Source organism: Microcaecilia unicolor, chromosome 5 (assembly GCF_901765095.1).
Source record: "Microcaecilia unicolor chromosome 5, aMicUni1.1, whole genome shotgun sequence".
In the NCBI taxonomy this organism is placed as follows: Eukaryota; Metazoa; Chordata; class Amphibia; order Gymnophiona; family Siphonopidae; genus Microcaecilia; species Microcaecilia unicolor.
The window spans coordinates 75,194,015-75,209,436 of record NC_044035.1 but is presented as its reverse complement, the minus strand read 5'-3'; the positions used below and the strand labels follow the sequence as shown (position 1 = coordinate 75,209,436).

At 42.9% G+C, this 15,422-nt stretch overlaps 1 protein-coding gene across 1 annotated transcript in view; it reads left to right on the top strand.

Moving 5' to 3' along the window:
- Positions 1 to 270: 270 nt before the first annotated feature.
- The window catches only part of LOC115471125 (heparan sulfate glucosamine 3-O-sulfotransferase 1-like), a 227,376-nt gene continuing 212,224 nt past the window's right edge, over positions 271 to 15,422 (top strand). The window contains exon 1 of the mRNA XM_030204810.1: positions 271 to 329. The gene's annotated coding sequence lies outside the window, so the exon portion shown is untranslated. The remainder of the gene's footprint in view (positions 330 to 15,422) is intronic.

Genomic DNA, 15,422 nt, shown 5'->3' with positions numbered 1-15,422 from the left:
AGACAAGGCTAAAAGACCTCTTGTGAAGGCAATGCATGAAAGTCCCAAGATTCCATATAAAGGTCCTCACTGATGATGTCACAACTTGGAATGAGGCTTGGAACATACTGAGGAACACAGGAGAGCACTAGATCAAGGCCAAGATACTGGAACATCAGACTGAGGCTTGGATAGACTCTGGAGTGAATCTTGGATGCAGGAACATCAGAGTGAGGTTTGGATAATCTCTGGAATGAGGCTTAAGAAACAGGGAAACAGGCAACAGTGGTATCAATGCAGGGAAAAGGCAGTCTGGAGAAGCCACAGAGCTTAACCACTGGAAGAAAAAGGTGAGTCTGGATTTGGGGCACGGCTACAGCTCTGACAATACGCTAATAATATATTAACTATGTCCTCTTACCTGCAGCCTGTCAGCCTCCAAATAACATCAGCAGTAAAGGGCAGGACTGTGATAAATAACAGAGCCGGGACTGCAGTTCTGGAGCAGGAACACCATGAAGTAGCAGAGAGGGCTGGGATCGATGAATGTCTTTTTCTCTGAAATGTTCTGGAATTTTGTAGTCATGACCTTGATTTTTAGATAGGGGGTCCTTTTACCAAGCTGCAGTAAAAAATGGTCTTATACAGGTCTTATGCAGGTAAAAAAGGCTGAAAATAGCCATGGCCATAGTAAGATTGCTCTTACCGTGTGGCCATGCAGGAGGAAGCACTTACCACGACCCATTAAGGTGGTAGTATGGGCTCCCATGCTAACACAGCAGTAACTGGGTAGTGCACTGCCCAATTACACCAGGTTAGTGCTGCCCTAAAAAATATGGTCCAATTTTCCCTAGCATGGGAAATAGTGCACTGGGGGTAGAACTACCACTGGTGCTTGCATTGGGCCGGCGGTATCTCCAGATTAGCATGTGGTAAGCCTGATTAGGTTTACCACTGCTTTATAAAAGGGACCCTGAGACAGTAAGTGGAAAAATGAAAAGAAAAAAAAAGTCATGAGATATAAAGAAAGGAGAGAGAAAAAATAATGGAGAATATTAGACAGAGACCCAAAATGAACGTATTTATGGAATAAGAGTTCTGAAGTTCTGATCTTCAATAGAATTTAATTTTTGAATTAATTGCACCAATATCAGTGACTGTATTCATGTTATTTATGTAATTCAGTTTGAAAAACAAATTATTCATCCAGTCCTACATGTCAGTATCCAGTACATTGACTGAATTTATAAATAATAATTACAATTATAATCTAGCTGTGTTTTATTAGAGCTAGAACAGAGTCTCACAGCCATGATTCATAGTCTTAAAGACTACTTCTTACAGTATAACATTATGAAAATACTATAAGCACTCTAATGAATAACAATGTGATTTCACTACAGTTTATTAATCTGTGTAGAATGTATTATAGCTAAAGGTTCAATAAAGTAACTAAACCATTTCATTTTATGACTTTATATTTAGAACACTTTAAGCTTGCTCAGATTCAGTCATGCTAAAATGAATCTCTGGTCTAGTGTCAAAGGACCCTGAACTCATTAAATTAACTGAATGAAGCCACTCGCATTCAGGTGTTTTCAGTTTTCACCTTACATATGCAGTACAAACATTTACTTTATTAAGGGTCTGATGTACTAGAGGATTTTTCCCATGTTGTGTCTATGAGGAAAATGTCCAGAAAATCCATCTCTGTGTTGGCAAAGAGGTAAAGGAAATACTTTTGTGATCTGAAGCACTATATACTTTCAGAGATGGATGGAAACAACTAAGCATGAATATGTTAAATTATGGACAACAATTAATTCCTTGTAAATGGTGTCATTTATTAGAACACCTTTGTTTTATAGTGTTGATTGATATAAGTTTTGCATTTGTCTTTGACTCTAGCATTCAAGACATGTCATCCGTTGTTTCTTTTCTGTATTGATCAATGTCATCTGTTAAGCCTGAATGTATAGTCAACACGGTCCAAGGATAATGACTATTCCCCAAAAGATGGATAAATATAATCCCTGTTCCTTATTTTCTCAATACCTGGATGAATAAGGCTAAGATTAACTATGAGTTCAAAATAATGGAGTAAATAAACCGTGGGGTTTCCTCATATATCAAGCTGCCTTTTCCCATTTCCTTTCTCATAAAAAGTCTGTGCGACATCTACTTTCCAAGTGGCTATCAAACATATAAACGGCAAGTGACCGACTCACCTGCAAATGCGCAGTAGAGACTTCCCTCTCTGTCCCGCCCTCACATCAAGATGTGATGACATCAGAGGGCGGAACAAGAGGGAAATGGAGTTAGAGTCACTGTCGGACGCTGCCGCCTGGAAACAAACATCGCGCGCACCAACCTCCACCTCCCCCCCATCCCCTCCGCCGCTCCCGCCCTCCTCCGCATCGGGCCCCCTGCACTGACCTGACAGCGCCTCTCACCTCCATGTGGAAGTGCTGCAGGCAGGGGGCCTGGCACGGAGGGGGGAGGGAGCGACGGCGAGGAGGGTAGCTGGAAATCTCGTCCGTTTTTACGGGCTTAAAGGCTAGTGAATATAATAAAATAGCCAGATTTGCTGAGATAGTGAACGTGGTTTACAGCTGATGTTACTGCACCAGACCTAAACTATTACATGAACATAAGAGAACATAAGAGTAGCCATAATGAGTCAGACCAATGGTCCATCTAGCCCAGTATCCTGTTTTGCAAACAATGGCCAAGCCAGGTCACAATTATCTCGCAGAAACCCAATTAGCAACAACACTCCATACTACCAATCCCGGGGCAAGCAGTTGCCTCCCCATGTCTGTCTCAATAGCAGACTATGGACTTTTCCTCCAGGAATTTGTCCAAACCTTTTTTAAACTCAAGTATGCTAACCGCTGTTCTATATCCTCTGGCAAAGAGGTCCAGAGCTTAACGATTCGTTGAGTGAACAAATATTTCCTCTTATTTGTTTTAAAAATATCTCCATGTAACATCCTCGAGTGTCCCCTGGTCTTTGTACTTTTGTAACGAGTAGAAAATTGATTTACTTCTACTCGTTCTACACCACTCAGGATTTTGTAGACCTCAATCATATCCCCCCTCATCTGTCTCTTTTCCAAGTTAAAGAGCTCTAACCTCTTTAGCCTTTCTTCATATGAGAGGAGTTCCATCCCCTTTATCATCTTGGTCGTTCTTCTTTGAACCTTTTCTAATTCCACTATATCTTTTTTGAGATACGGCTACCAGAACTGAAGACAGTACTCAAAGTGTGGTCACACCATGGAGTGATACAAAGGCATTATAGTATTTTCGGTCTTATTCACCATCCCTTTCCTAATACAGTGATACCTTGGTTTTCGTCGATAATCCGTCCGAAAATAATAAGCGAAATTCGAAACCGACGAAAACCAAGGCAATTATTTCCATATGAATCAATACTGGAAAGCAATGAAATTGTTTGGCTAGATGCGCGGGGTGATGCTCACACAATGAGAAACAACGCCACACTGAGCAGGAGAACGCATGGGTCGCCCTTTGTTTTAGCAAAATTAGCAGCGAGGTCACGTGAGCACACCGACAAAATCTGAGGCAACCGACGAAATCTGAGACAAATTTTTCGCAGAAAAAATCGACGAAACCCGAAACTGACGATAACCGAAGTCAACAAAAACTGAGGTACTATTGTAGTTCCTAGCATCCGGTTTGCTTTTTTGGTCGCCTCTACACACTGAGCAGAAGATTTCAGCCTATTATGCACAACAACACCTAGATCTTTTTCTTGAGCGCTGAGCCACATTCCAGCTTATAATCGAAAGAGAAAAACACCTATATTTCGACCCAAATCGGGAGATGGGCGTTTTTCTCGCAAAGGCGCCCAAATCGGTATAATCGAAAGCGATTTTGGGCGTTTCCAACTGCACTCCGTTGCGGTAAACGAATAAAGTTGATAGGGGCATGTTGGAGGCGTATCGGAGGCGGGACTGGGGCATGGATATCAGCTGAGGAGAGATGGGCGTCTGTAGCTGATAATCGAAAGAAAAGGCGTTTTTACCGCGATTTTGGGTCATTTTTTTTTAACCCTTTTTTTCACGAACAAATCTCAAAACAGTGACCCAACTGCCCAGATGACCACTGGAGGGAATCGGGGATGACATCCCCGGACTCCCCCAGTGGTCACTAACCCCCTCCAACCAAAAAACCCCCACTTTAAAAACTTTTTTCCCAGCCTTTATGCCAGCCTCAAATGCCGTACCCACTTCCATGACAGCAGAATGTGTTCGATCCTCTCACAGCCTTTCCCTGGGTCAGATGTGGCTCTCAGGTGCAGTACAGGGTCACATCAGCATTGCATTGTGGTGGGTGTAGGGTATTGGGCTCCGTGATTTCATTAGCTTGTGTTACAGTCTCACGATGTTGGTAGTTGGTAGGCTCTTCTTCCATGGTGCTTTTCCCCCTGCCTACTGGGTCAGAGTGTGCCCTGTTGTGTTTCCTGTTGTAGTCCATGCGGTAGTGGCCATTTTTGTAAGCCAGTTTTAGTTCCCTTTCCTGTGTTAGCCACGTTAGACAACTTAGTTCTTACCTTGAATGTGGCTGAAAGAGGGCATTGTACAGCATTCTGCCAGCTCTGACCTACTGCTCATCTCAGCACCAGGGAGACTCGTTGCCAGTGGGGCACAACCTCTGCAGTTAACTGTGAGTAAACATGCTTATTCCAATAAAGGACGTTTTCGGGGAGATTAGTCTTCAGGTGTCAACTGGTGTGCCAATGTTATACAGCAGCAACAAGTCCTAGAGGCCTGCGTGTATGCAGGTCCCTGGAGCACTTTTAGTGGGTACCGCAGTGCACTTCAGGCAGGTGGACCCAGGCCCATCCCCCCCACCTGCAACACTTGTACTGGTAAATGGGAGGCCTCCCAAACCCACTGTACCCACATGTAGATGCCCAATTCACCCCTAAGAGCTATGGTAGTGTTGTACATTTGTGGGTAGTGGGTTTTGGGGGAGGGGGGTTGGGAGCTCAGCACCCGTGGTAAGGGAGCTATGCATGTGGGAGCATTTTCTGAAGTCAACCCCACTGACCTCTAGGGTGTCCAGTTGGTGTCCTGGCATGTCAAGGGGGCCAGTGTACTACGAATCCTGGCCCCTTCCACGACCAAATGGCTTGGATTAGGACGTTTTTGAGCTGGGCGTTTTTAGTTTCCATTATCACTAAAAAAATCAAACGCCCAGCTCAAAAACGTCCATTTTTTTCGAAAAATACGGTTCAGCCTGCCCCTTCACGGACCTGTTCTCGGAGATAAACGCCCATAGAGATAGGCGTTTGTGTTCGATTATGCCCCTCATTGTGTACCCTAGCATCAGGTATCTATGATTTGTATTATTCTGAAGTGCGATGGTCACCTTCTTTTTCTTTAACTACATTCTTAGTTTTCCTCAATAATCAAGAGCATCAAATCCAGTGAACATTTGATCCTGTTCCATTTGTCAACAAAATGATTGTCATCTCTGAGCAGATAAGGTTCCTTGTACTTATGTAACAATATGCTTCTCAATCTACCTCTTATTGGGACATTTTAACATCTAGATTTAAATCTTTGACTTGATAAGAACTGCATGGAGCAGCACTGACAGAATACTGTAAGGTAGAACAGATTCCCAGGGGGGTTGCATATGTACAAAGAAGCTCATTTGTTCAGAGATAGAATTTGTTGAAAGATCCATGGTGATCAATCTGTCCTTGAAAGTATTAACAGCAACAGAAAAGAAACTGTTATACCGTGGTTTATTGTTTGTTACATAACGTGGTTTTGATATTCCTCAGTTTCAAGTGGATTTGGAAAGAGTTACTAAGAATTTATAGCTTAAAGCCTTTTTTTTTTTTTTGTTGTTGTTACATTTATCTACTTCAGACTGATTCTTCTGTTACATGCAGATATAATTGAATGCCTCCTGGTCCTCTGGATCCAGTTAGCAATACTTTTAAACAACTGATTTTGAAGGATATACAAGAGTGGACATAAGAAAAGCATTTTTTTAAAGATAATTTGTCTACAAAAGAACACAAAAATTTGAAAAATCTGCAAGAAGTCACTTCCATAGTTATCAAGAATGCTAACAATGGAGGTGCAATAATGATTCAAGACAGATCTGATTATGAACAAGACGTTTTCAATCAATTAGCAGATTTGGTATCTTTCCAGAAATTATCCTTGAATCCCACACCTAGATTAAATCACAAATTTTGAAGTTAATGAAGAGAGGTATGGCAGAGGGTTTTCTTACATTGAGAGAGTTTAAATTTTCAGTATCCAAAACCTTATGGTGCCTGTATTATGTGGAGGGGCATAATCGAATGGGGACACCCATCTCTAAGGGTGCCCATCTTCAGGGACAGCCCCAGGAAGGGGCGGAGCCAACCGTATTATCGAACAAGATGGGCGGCCATCTTTCATTTTGATAATACAGTCGGGGCCGGCCAAATCTCAACATTTAGGTCAACCTTAGAGATGGCTGACCTAAATGTTGAGATCGCCGGACTTAGAGATGGCCGGCATTGGTTTTCGCCGATAATGGAATCCGAGGCCAGCCATCTCAAAACCGGCCAAATCCAAGCCATTTGGTCATGGGAGGAGCCAGCATTTATAGTGCACTGGCCCCCCTTACATGCCAGGCCACCAACTGGGCACCCTAGGGGGCACTGCAGTGGACTTAATTAATTGCTCCCAGTTACATAGCTCCCTTCCCTTGGGTGCTGAGCCCCCCCAAATCCCCCCAAAACCCACTCCCCACAACTGTACAACACTACCATAGCCTTATGGGTGAAGGGGGCACTACATGTGGGTATAGTGGGTTTCGGGTGGGTTTTGGGAGGGCTCACGTTTACCACCACAAGTGTAACAGGTGGGAGGAATGGGCCTGGGTCCACCTACCTGAATGCACTGCAACCCACTAAAACTGCTCCAGGGACCTGCATACTGCTGTCATGGAGCTGGGTATGACATTTCAGGCTGACATAGAGGCTGGCAAAAAAAATGTTTTTAATTTTTTTTAGGGTGGGAGGGGGTTGGTGACCACTGGGGGGAGTACGGGGAGGTCATCCCGATTCCCTCCGGTGGTCATCTGGTCAGTTTGGACACCTTTTTGAGGCTTGTCCTGAAAATAAATGGACTAAGTAAAGTCGGCCAAATGCTCATCAGGGCCGCCCTTCTTTTTGCCATTATTGGCCAAGGACGGCCATCTACTACTACTACTACTATTTAGCATTTCTATAGCGCTATAAGGCATACGCAGCGCTGCACATCTCTTAAATCACGCCCCCGTCCCACCTTCGGTACACTGCTGACATGCCCCCTTGAACTTTGGCCGTCCCTGCGATGGAAAGCAGTTGATTTAGGAGGGCACCCGATTTGTGTCGGAAGATGGGCGCCCTTCTCCTTCGAAAATAAGATGGATGGTCTCCCCAAAATACATGAGAATCTCTGGAAACCCTAGGATGTCCAATTATGTCTTCCAAAAAATCATTATTTCATCCTTCATTTGTATTTTCGCTGCAAATACCAGATGTTTTGGGGTAAAAAAATTCATGTATTTCCTGACCTCTCCAGGGGCACACAAATGAGGAGAAAGACCTGTTTGTCTTTTAGGCCCCAAGTTTTGACTTTGGGGGGGGGGGGGAGACATATTTCCTTCAATATCTGTTTAAATGTGTTGTAAAGGTTGAGGGTAAGGTTTATTATTCTGTTGATCCAGATCATTTATGAAATATGTTGGAAACTAGAGAACCACCAGTTTCGATTATAGCATCTTCTCCAATTTTGAATGTTCCTTCTGCTGATGAGATAGTCTGATGTGTATATATATAACCGGTAGCCTTTGGAAGAAGTTTCCTATTTATTAATTTTCATTTATTGGGGTAGGTACTCCTCCTTCCCCATTTTCCTTCCCCCCCCCCCCCCCAACCACCACCACTCTCATTTAATTTCCTTATGTTGAGGTTGTTATGCTAATATTCACATATATGTTCTTTTCTAATTTTTGATGTGAATTGTTTAATTACTTTGGAATAGTATGGTATTTTCTTCTCTTCAAGTATTGTACTTGAGATGTATTGAAATTAATGCATAAATAAAAAATATTTAAAAAATCATTATTGGAACCCTTGTCTATTTATGAAAGGCCTACATGTGTTCTTATTGTACCCAATTCAGACAAAAGTTGCTACATGGAAGGTTTCAGCATGGACACAGGCAACACCAGTTCCAGGGATGATTAACTGAACAGACCCTGTATGCTGGCATATATGTAGGCCACAGTTCACTAGGAGGCCTATGGAAGCTAAATTTAAATTCTAGGCACAACTTGTTTCACACAATACAGAAATATATATGCACAATTTATCAGCTGACATTAGTGACATAAGATCCTCCATGAGCTGTTACACCATACCTTCAGAATGTAGTACACTCTGGGCCTGCTTGACAACACACCCCTTTCCCTATATGTGGAAGTAACTGACCAGGATTGGATACCTAATAGATCACACCAGCCTAACACAATTTATAGCACAGAGGCCTCCAATTTGGCAATAGCCTGTGGCCAATCCTCTGTAAGTGAGAAGAGACACTACTGACTCAGCCATATACTACTTCTCCCCAGCCCTATCAAACAGACATATTCCTGTTACTCTTCTACATGCCACTTCATGGTTGTTAACAACCCACTGTCAACGCATGATGCAACAAGAGCTGAAAATAGGTGCCTTTAGATGAGAGACTCTAGACTACTGAGATGCCATATTAACCATTTTCTGAGAGGAAACATTTAGACCCATCCAAGGGTTAAGGTGCCATTCCTAAGCTACGTGAGCTTAGTTGTACTTACAATACCCCTTTACATCTACACCACTCATCCCACCATGCTCATGAATGCCATGGGTCCATATCATGTACTATCAACTGCAGCCAACAATTATGTAACCTGGTATCTAGGAACCCCCTGCAAGCTTACTGAACTCCATATATAGCAATATAAAAAGATATAGTGGAATTAGAAAAGCTTGAAAGAAGAGCGACCAAATTGATAAAGGTGATGGAACTCCTCCCGTACGAGCAAAGGCTAAAGAGGTTAGGGCTCTTCAGCTTGGAAAAGAGATGGCTGAGGGAGGATATGATTGAGGTCTATAAAATTCTGAGTGGTGTAGAATGGATAAAAGTGAATTGATTCTTCCCTCTTTCAAAAAGTACAAAGACCACAAGACACTCGATTAAATTACATGGAAATACTTTTTATAATAAATAGGAGGAAATACTTTTTCACTCAAAGAATAGTTAAGCTATGGAACTTGCTTCTGGAGGATGTGGTAATGGTGGTTAGTGTATCTGGGTTTAAAATGTTTGGAGAAGTTCCTAGAGGAAAAGTCCATATACTGTTATTGAGATGGACATGGGGAAGCCACTGCTTGCCCTGGGATTGGTATCATGGAATGTTGCTACTAATTGGGTTTCTGACAGGTACTTGTGACTTGGATTGGCCACTGTTGAAAACAGGATACTGGGCTAGAGGGACCATTGGTCTGATCCAGTATGGCTATTCTTATGTTTTTATGTTATGCTCTTTTATCAATGCCAGAATAGGCAGAGGGTAACACATGTACCAATATGTACCCATAATACACCATTTTCCAGGTCATATATAAAGGCACAGACCAAAATATATGGAAAAGTGACATTTAAACAGAGACACCATAGTACATAAGGAAGAGTTGGTGTGCTGGCATCATAGAAGGAAATGACACAGACAGCAAATCCTGGCTGTGTATATGAGCAATTCATGAAACATGGTCCTCTCAAGCTAACTTTCCCCCATATGCATAGCATATCTACATTTCTTAGCATACAATGTGTGCAGACCTATACTGGCATTAAGTATGACCTCAGCTGCCATCATGCAGAAAACCTTTCATACTACACAGATATTATATCACAGGCATTCTACACCAGGCTCCCACTATCTGAAAGGTGCATAAGGTAAGCTAACTTGGGAACTGTTCCTGCCTGATTCAACATCTATCAGTTATCAGCAGGTCTAATAAAAGGCACATGGAAAATGCATGGATAGGATAAGGAGTCACACATAGGGCACAGAAAGCAAATGACATAGGGCACATTATTACTGACAGCTTTTGAGAGGGCAATGGAAACAGATCCAAGCTGGCCTTTTGTTTTTGTTTGTTTGTTTTTGAAAGACTGACTAAGCTCAGAAACCTCACACTGCAGTGTGGGATATGCATGACCTATTCCTGGCCATGTGGGTCACTAGTCAGAGATGCATAATGGCACAAGTCATTAATGGCAACCTCCTGACCTAGATCATTCACCATTTGAAATGAGTGCCCTGGCATTTCAGTATTAGAAACATATACTCAGGAGAGTGGCACTCGATGTTCCACAACTGTCACAGATACTCTTATCTGGGAGAATAAAAAGACAGTTATGACACATCGAAGCAGTACTACTTGTTTATAAAGCTTCATCGTTCAACTTACCTAGTAGCCAGCCAATGCCATAACTGCCCACCTCAAATTGCTGGAAGAAGGCAGAGGTGACACAGGATATAGAAATCATGGGTAGATCCTGGGACCTGGCTACCACATTCAGAATTTTCATGTTTGCATCACAAACCACCTGCACATTCAGAGAATTGAGTGCTTGCAGTTCTAATAGATCATTTCCTTGTCACTGTGTGGTATAAGTGCTGCATGTATGCAATCTATTGCTTCTATCATGTGTGGTAGCCCTTTGATGTTCTCAAACTGTTCACTCAGAGCTTCCCATTCTTGCCTAGTATTAGGAAATGAAACATAGTTCCTAAACCGACGCATCAGGGAACGCAGTACCTGATGGAGAAAGCGAGACACGGAGGAGGATCCCATTCCACCAACTGCAGCCACAGATGGTTGGAAGCTGCCAGAGGTCAAACAATGTAACATGCTCAGCAGCTTCACAAGGCCAGGTATAACGTGGGACCTGTCTGTGATAGTAACATAGTAAGTGACGGCAGATAAAGACCTGAATGATCCATCTAGCCTGCCCTATAATCACACTATATAAATTCATGTTTAAATCAACAATGAACATGATATTATATACTTGATCATGGTCTTTCTATAGTGTTTCTGGGCATAGACCACAGAAGTCCTCCCAGCTTTGTCCTTATGTTCCAACTACTGGAGTTGCCGTCAAAGCCCACTCCAGTTTATCCAAATCTGTCTTGTCATTTGCGGAACCCAGACCGTAAAAGTCTGCTCAGCACTGTCCTCAGTTCCGGCTACTTAAGTTACTGTTGAAGCCCTTTCCAACCCATTGCCATATACAGAACACAAACTTACAAAGTATGCCCAGCATCGACCTTAGTTCTTCACAGCCAGAGTTGCCATGTAAGCATCACTCACACATCCACACACATGCAGCCACTTACGGTGGGATTTTATACCATCATTTTCTAAATAGAGATTCTCTGTGTTCATTTCACGTCTTTTTGAATTTTGTCACAGTTTTTGTCTCTACAACCTCCCTCAGGAGGGCATCCCAGACACTGACCATCCCTCAGGAAGGCATTCCAGACATTGACCACCCTCTCTGTGAAAAAGAATTTCCTGACTTTACTCCTAAGTCTACGACCCCGCAAACTCAGCTCATGTCCTTCTAGTTTTACCATTTCCCTTCTCGGGAAAAGATTTGTTTCTATATTAATGCCTTCTAAGTATTTAAATGTCTGTATTGTATCTCCCCTATCCCTTCTTTCCTTGAGGCGATACATATTCATGTCTTCCAGTCTTTTCTCATACGTCTTAAGGTGCAAGCCCCATATCATTTTTCTTGCCTTCCTCTGGACAGCTTCTAGTCTTTTTACATCCTTAGCAAGATACACCCTCCAAAACTGAACACAATACTCTAGGTGACGCCTCACCAGCGAATTGTATAGGGACATCAACATCTCCTTTCTTCTGCTGGTTACGCCTCTCTCGATGCAGCCTAGCATCCTTCTGGCTGCAGCTACTGCCTTGTCACACTGTTTTGTTTTAAGATCCTCAGACACTGTCACCTCAAGGTCCCGCTCCCTGTCAGTGCATATCAGTCTCTCACATCCTAGGACATGGGACTCCCTTGGATTTCTACTCCCCAAATGCATCACTTTGTACTTCTTTCCATTAAATTTTAATTGCCAAACATTTGCAGATCCCTTTTTATGCTTTCCACTCTCTCCAAATCTTGGTATCATCTATTTAAAATCTTGGTATCATCTATTTAAAAAAGGCAAGCCTTACCTTTTAACCCTCTGGCAATGTCGCTCACAAATATATTGAACAGAACTGGCTCCAGCTTCGATGGGATCCAGATCTGCCCTAAGCTCCTAATGCAAAGCAAGTATCACTGCTGAGCTTAGTTGGTACAGAGCAACTACCTGAGCATCATGCTGCCCTTGCAAAATGGTCCTGATGCGGGACAGCCGTGGCCGCCAGACCTCCCATCTATGTGGCCGGTGCTGCCTCTGCATCAGCTGCTGCTCCTGTGCCTGTACCTGAGCCTGGGCCTATATCTGATCCTAGGCTGGGGCTGGGGTCAAGCCCTGGCTTGCTGATTTTAGGTAAAGTCATGCTGGAAAATTATGTGCAGAGACACTGGGACTATGAGGCTCTGCCAAGCCATTGTAAAGAAATAGATTGGTGGAAGTCTACTTGCCTTTTATTGGCTGAAGATTGTATGTAAGTGGATCAATAGGCTAATCCTACTCTCTATTTGGCATGTGCTACTGCCATTAATTACCTGACGCATACCACAGCTGAAAATGTATTTATTTATTCACATTTATATCCCACATTATCCCAAGCAGGCTCAGGTTCAATGTGGCCTACATACAATTAATGTAACAATATAATGATGAATAGATTTTTTATTACATATAAGAAATCTGAAGAGAATAGAACTCTATAGAGAATACTTAGAATAACATGGTAGAATAGAAAGGGAGAATTAATCTATGTTTCCCAGGCGCTAAAACCTTCGGCACTATCTCACACATTAAAGAGTCTTTATTCTTTATTGCACTTGCTGTACTGCCTAAACTGATAAACACAGCTGAGTAGTTTACATTAAAAATATTAAATATAAAAGGAGAAGAAAAGAACTCCAATAAAAGATAGGAAAGAGGGGAGAAATAGACAATACTCAGACTATCAGGGGCATAATCGAAAGAGAAGGACGCCTATCTTCTGACACAAATTGGGAGATGGGCGTCCTTCTCTCAAGGTCGCCCAAATCGGCATAATCGAAAGCCGATTTTGGGTGTCCTCAACTGCTTTCTGTCGCAGGGACGACCAAAGTTCAGAGGGGCATGTTGGCAGTGTACCGAAGGCGGGGTGGGGGCATGGTTAAGAGATGGGCGTCCTCGGCCGATAATGGGAAAAAGAAGGGCGTCCCTTACGAGCATTTGGCCAACTTTACTTGGTCCAATTTTTTTCACGACCAAGCCTCGAAAAGGTGCCTGAACTGACCAGATGACCACCGGAGGGAATTGGGGATCACCTCCCCGTACTCCCCCAGTGGTCACCAACCCCCTCCCACCCCTCCAAAAAATAAAAAAACAAAACATTTTTTGCCAGCCTCTATGCCAGCCTCAAATGTCATACCCAGCTCCATCACAGCAGTATGCAGGTCCCTGGAGCAGTTTTTAGTGGGTACTGCAGTGCACTTCAGGCAGGCGGACCCAGGCCCATCCCCCCTACCTGTTATGCTTGTGCTGGTAAATGGGAGCCCTCCAAAACCTACCCAAAACCCACTGTACTGACATCTAGGTGTCCCCCTTTACCCTTTAAGGGCTATGGTAGTGTTGTACAGTTGTGGGTAGTGGGATTTGGGGGGCTCAGCACCCAAGGTAAGGGAGCTATGCACCATGGGAGCAATTTATAAAGTCCACTGCAGTGCCCCCTAGGGCATGTGAGGGGGACCAAGGCACTGGTCCTGGCATGTGAGGGGGACCAGTGCACTACGAATGCTGGTTCCTCCCACGACCAAAGGGCTTGGATTTGGTTGTTTTTGAGATGGACATACTCGGTTTCCATTATGGCTGAAAACCGGGGACGACCATTTCTAAGGTCGACCATCTCAACATTAGGTCGAACATCTCTTAGGACGACCTAAATGTTGAGATTTGGGCGTCCCTGACCGTATTATCGAAATGAAAGATGGATGCCCATCTTGTTTTGATAATACGGGATGCCCCGCCCCTTCTCGGGGACATCCTCAGAGATGGACGTCCTTAGAGATGGGCGTCCCCATTCGAAAATGCCCCTCAATATTTGAAAAAAAAAAGAGACAAGGGAAAAACTAATAAAGTAGTTAGAAACTAAAGAGAAAGAAAGGTAAAAGGGGAAACATAAAAGAGGTAGAAACCTTTACATGTAGTCCAAATCAAGAGAAGAGGATGGCACAAAAAAACCACCAGCAAATGGGATGAAGTCAAAGAATCCTTTATTCAAAGCACCAATAACTGGACTCAACACGATCTGTGTTTTTGCGGAAAAAGGGCACCAGGATTCTGTCATCACCCCACCATTACAGTCCAAAAGCCTGCATGAACAGCCAGGTCTTGATTGCAGTTTTAAATTTGGGAAGGGAAAGCTCACTACTGATATCTAACAGAAGATTATTCCAAGAAGCAGGGGCCAAAAAATAGAAAGTACTATGATGTGTTCATTCATACTTGGTAGCTTTAGGGGCTGGGAGGACCATATGATGGTCATTTATTGAACGTAGCAAATGCATAACAGAATAAGGGATAGTAAGGGAAGAAAGATAAGGCGGGGAACCCATTCTGAAAGCCTTGAAGCCAAAGAAGTATTTTATATTGAATGCAATAGGAAATGGAAAGTCAATGAAGCTTCTGAAAAAGTGGTGAAACAATCATATTTACTGGCATGGAAATGACAAGCAGCAGTGCAAAGTCTGAAGCTTTTCAAAGAAAACTTTGGTAATCCTGCAAAGACAATATTGCAATAATCATTTTTTACAACCAGTAAATATAGGACTAGGGAATGAAAAGAATCATGATCCCAAAATTTCCTAATACAACGTAGTTGTCTCAGTACAAAAAAACCTGATCAGAGCAAAGAAGAGGCATGGGGAGCAAAAGAAAGTTGGAAGTCGAGGGTTACTCCAAGGTAGCAAAATGATTGTACCAGTGTGGTAGAAGTTCCCAAAAGAGAAAGATTTTCAGTTGAGCCAAGAGGACGTCCAGTAATCCAGCAAGCCACTGTTTTTTTTTTTTTTTAGGATTGAGAACCATTTTGTGCTACTGCATCGAGGCAAGATTAAAGTGAGGAAATACTAGAAGTAACAGAATCTGCATTGAACAAGAGAAGGATGTTGTTAGCATATAAAAGTAGA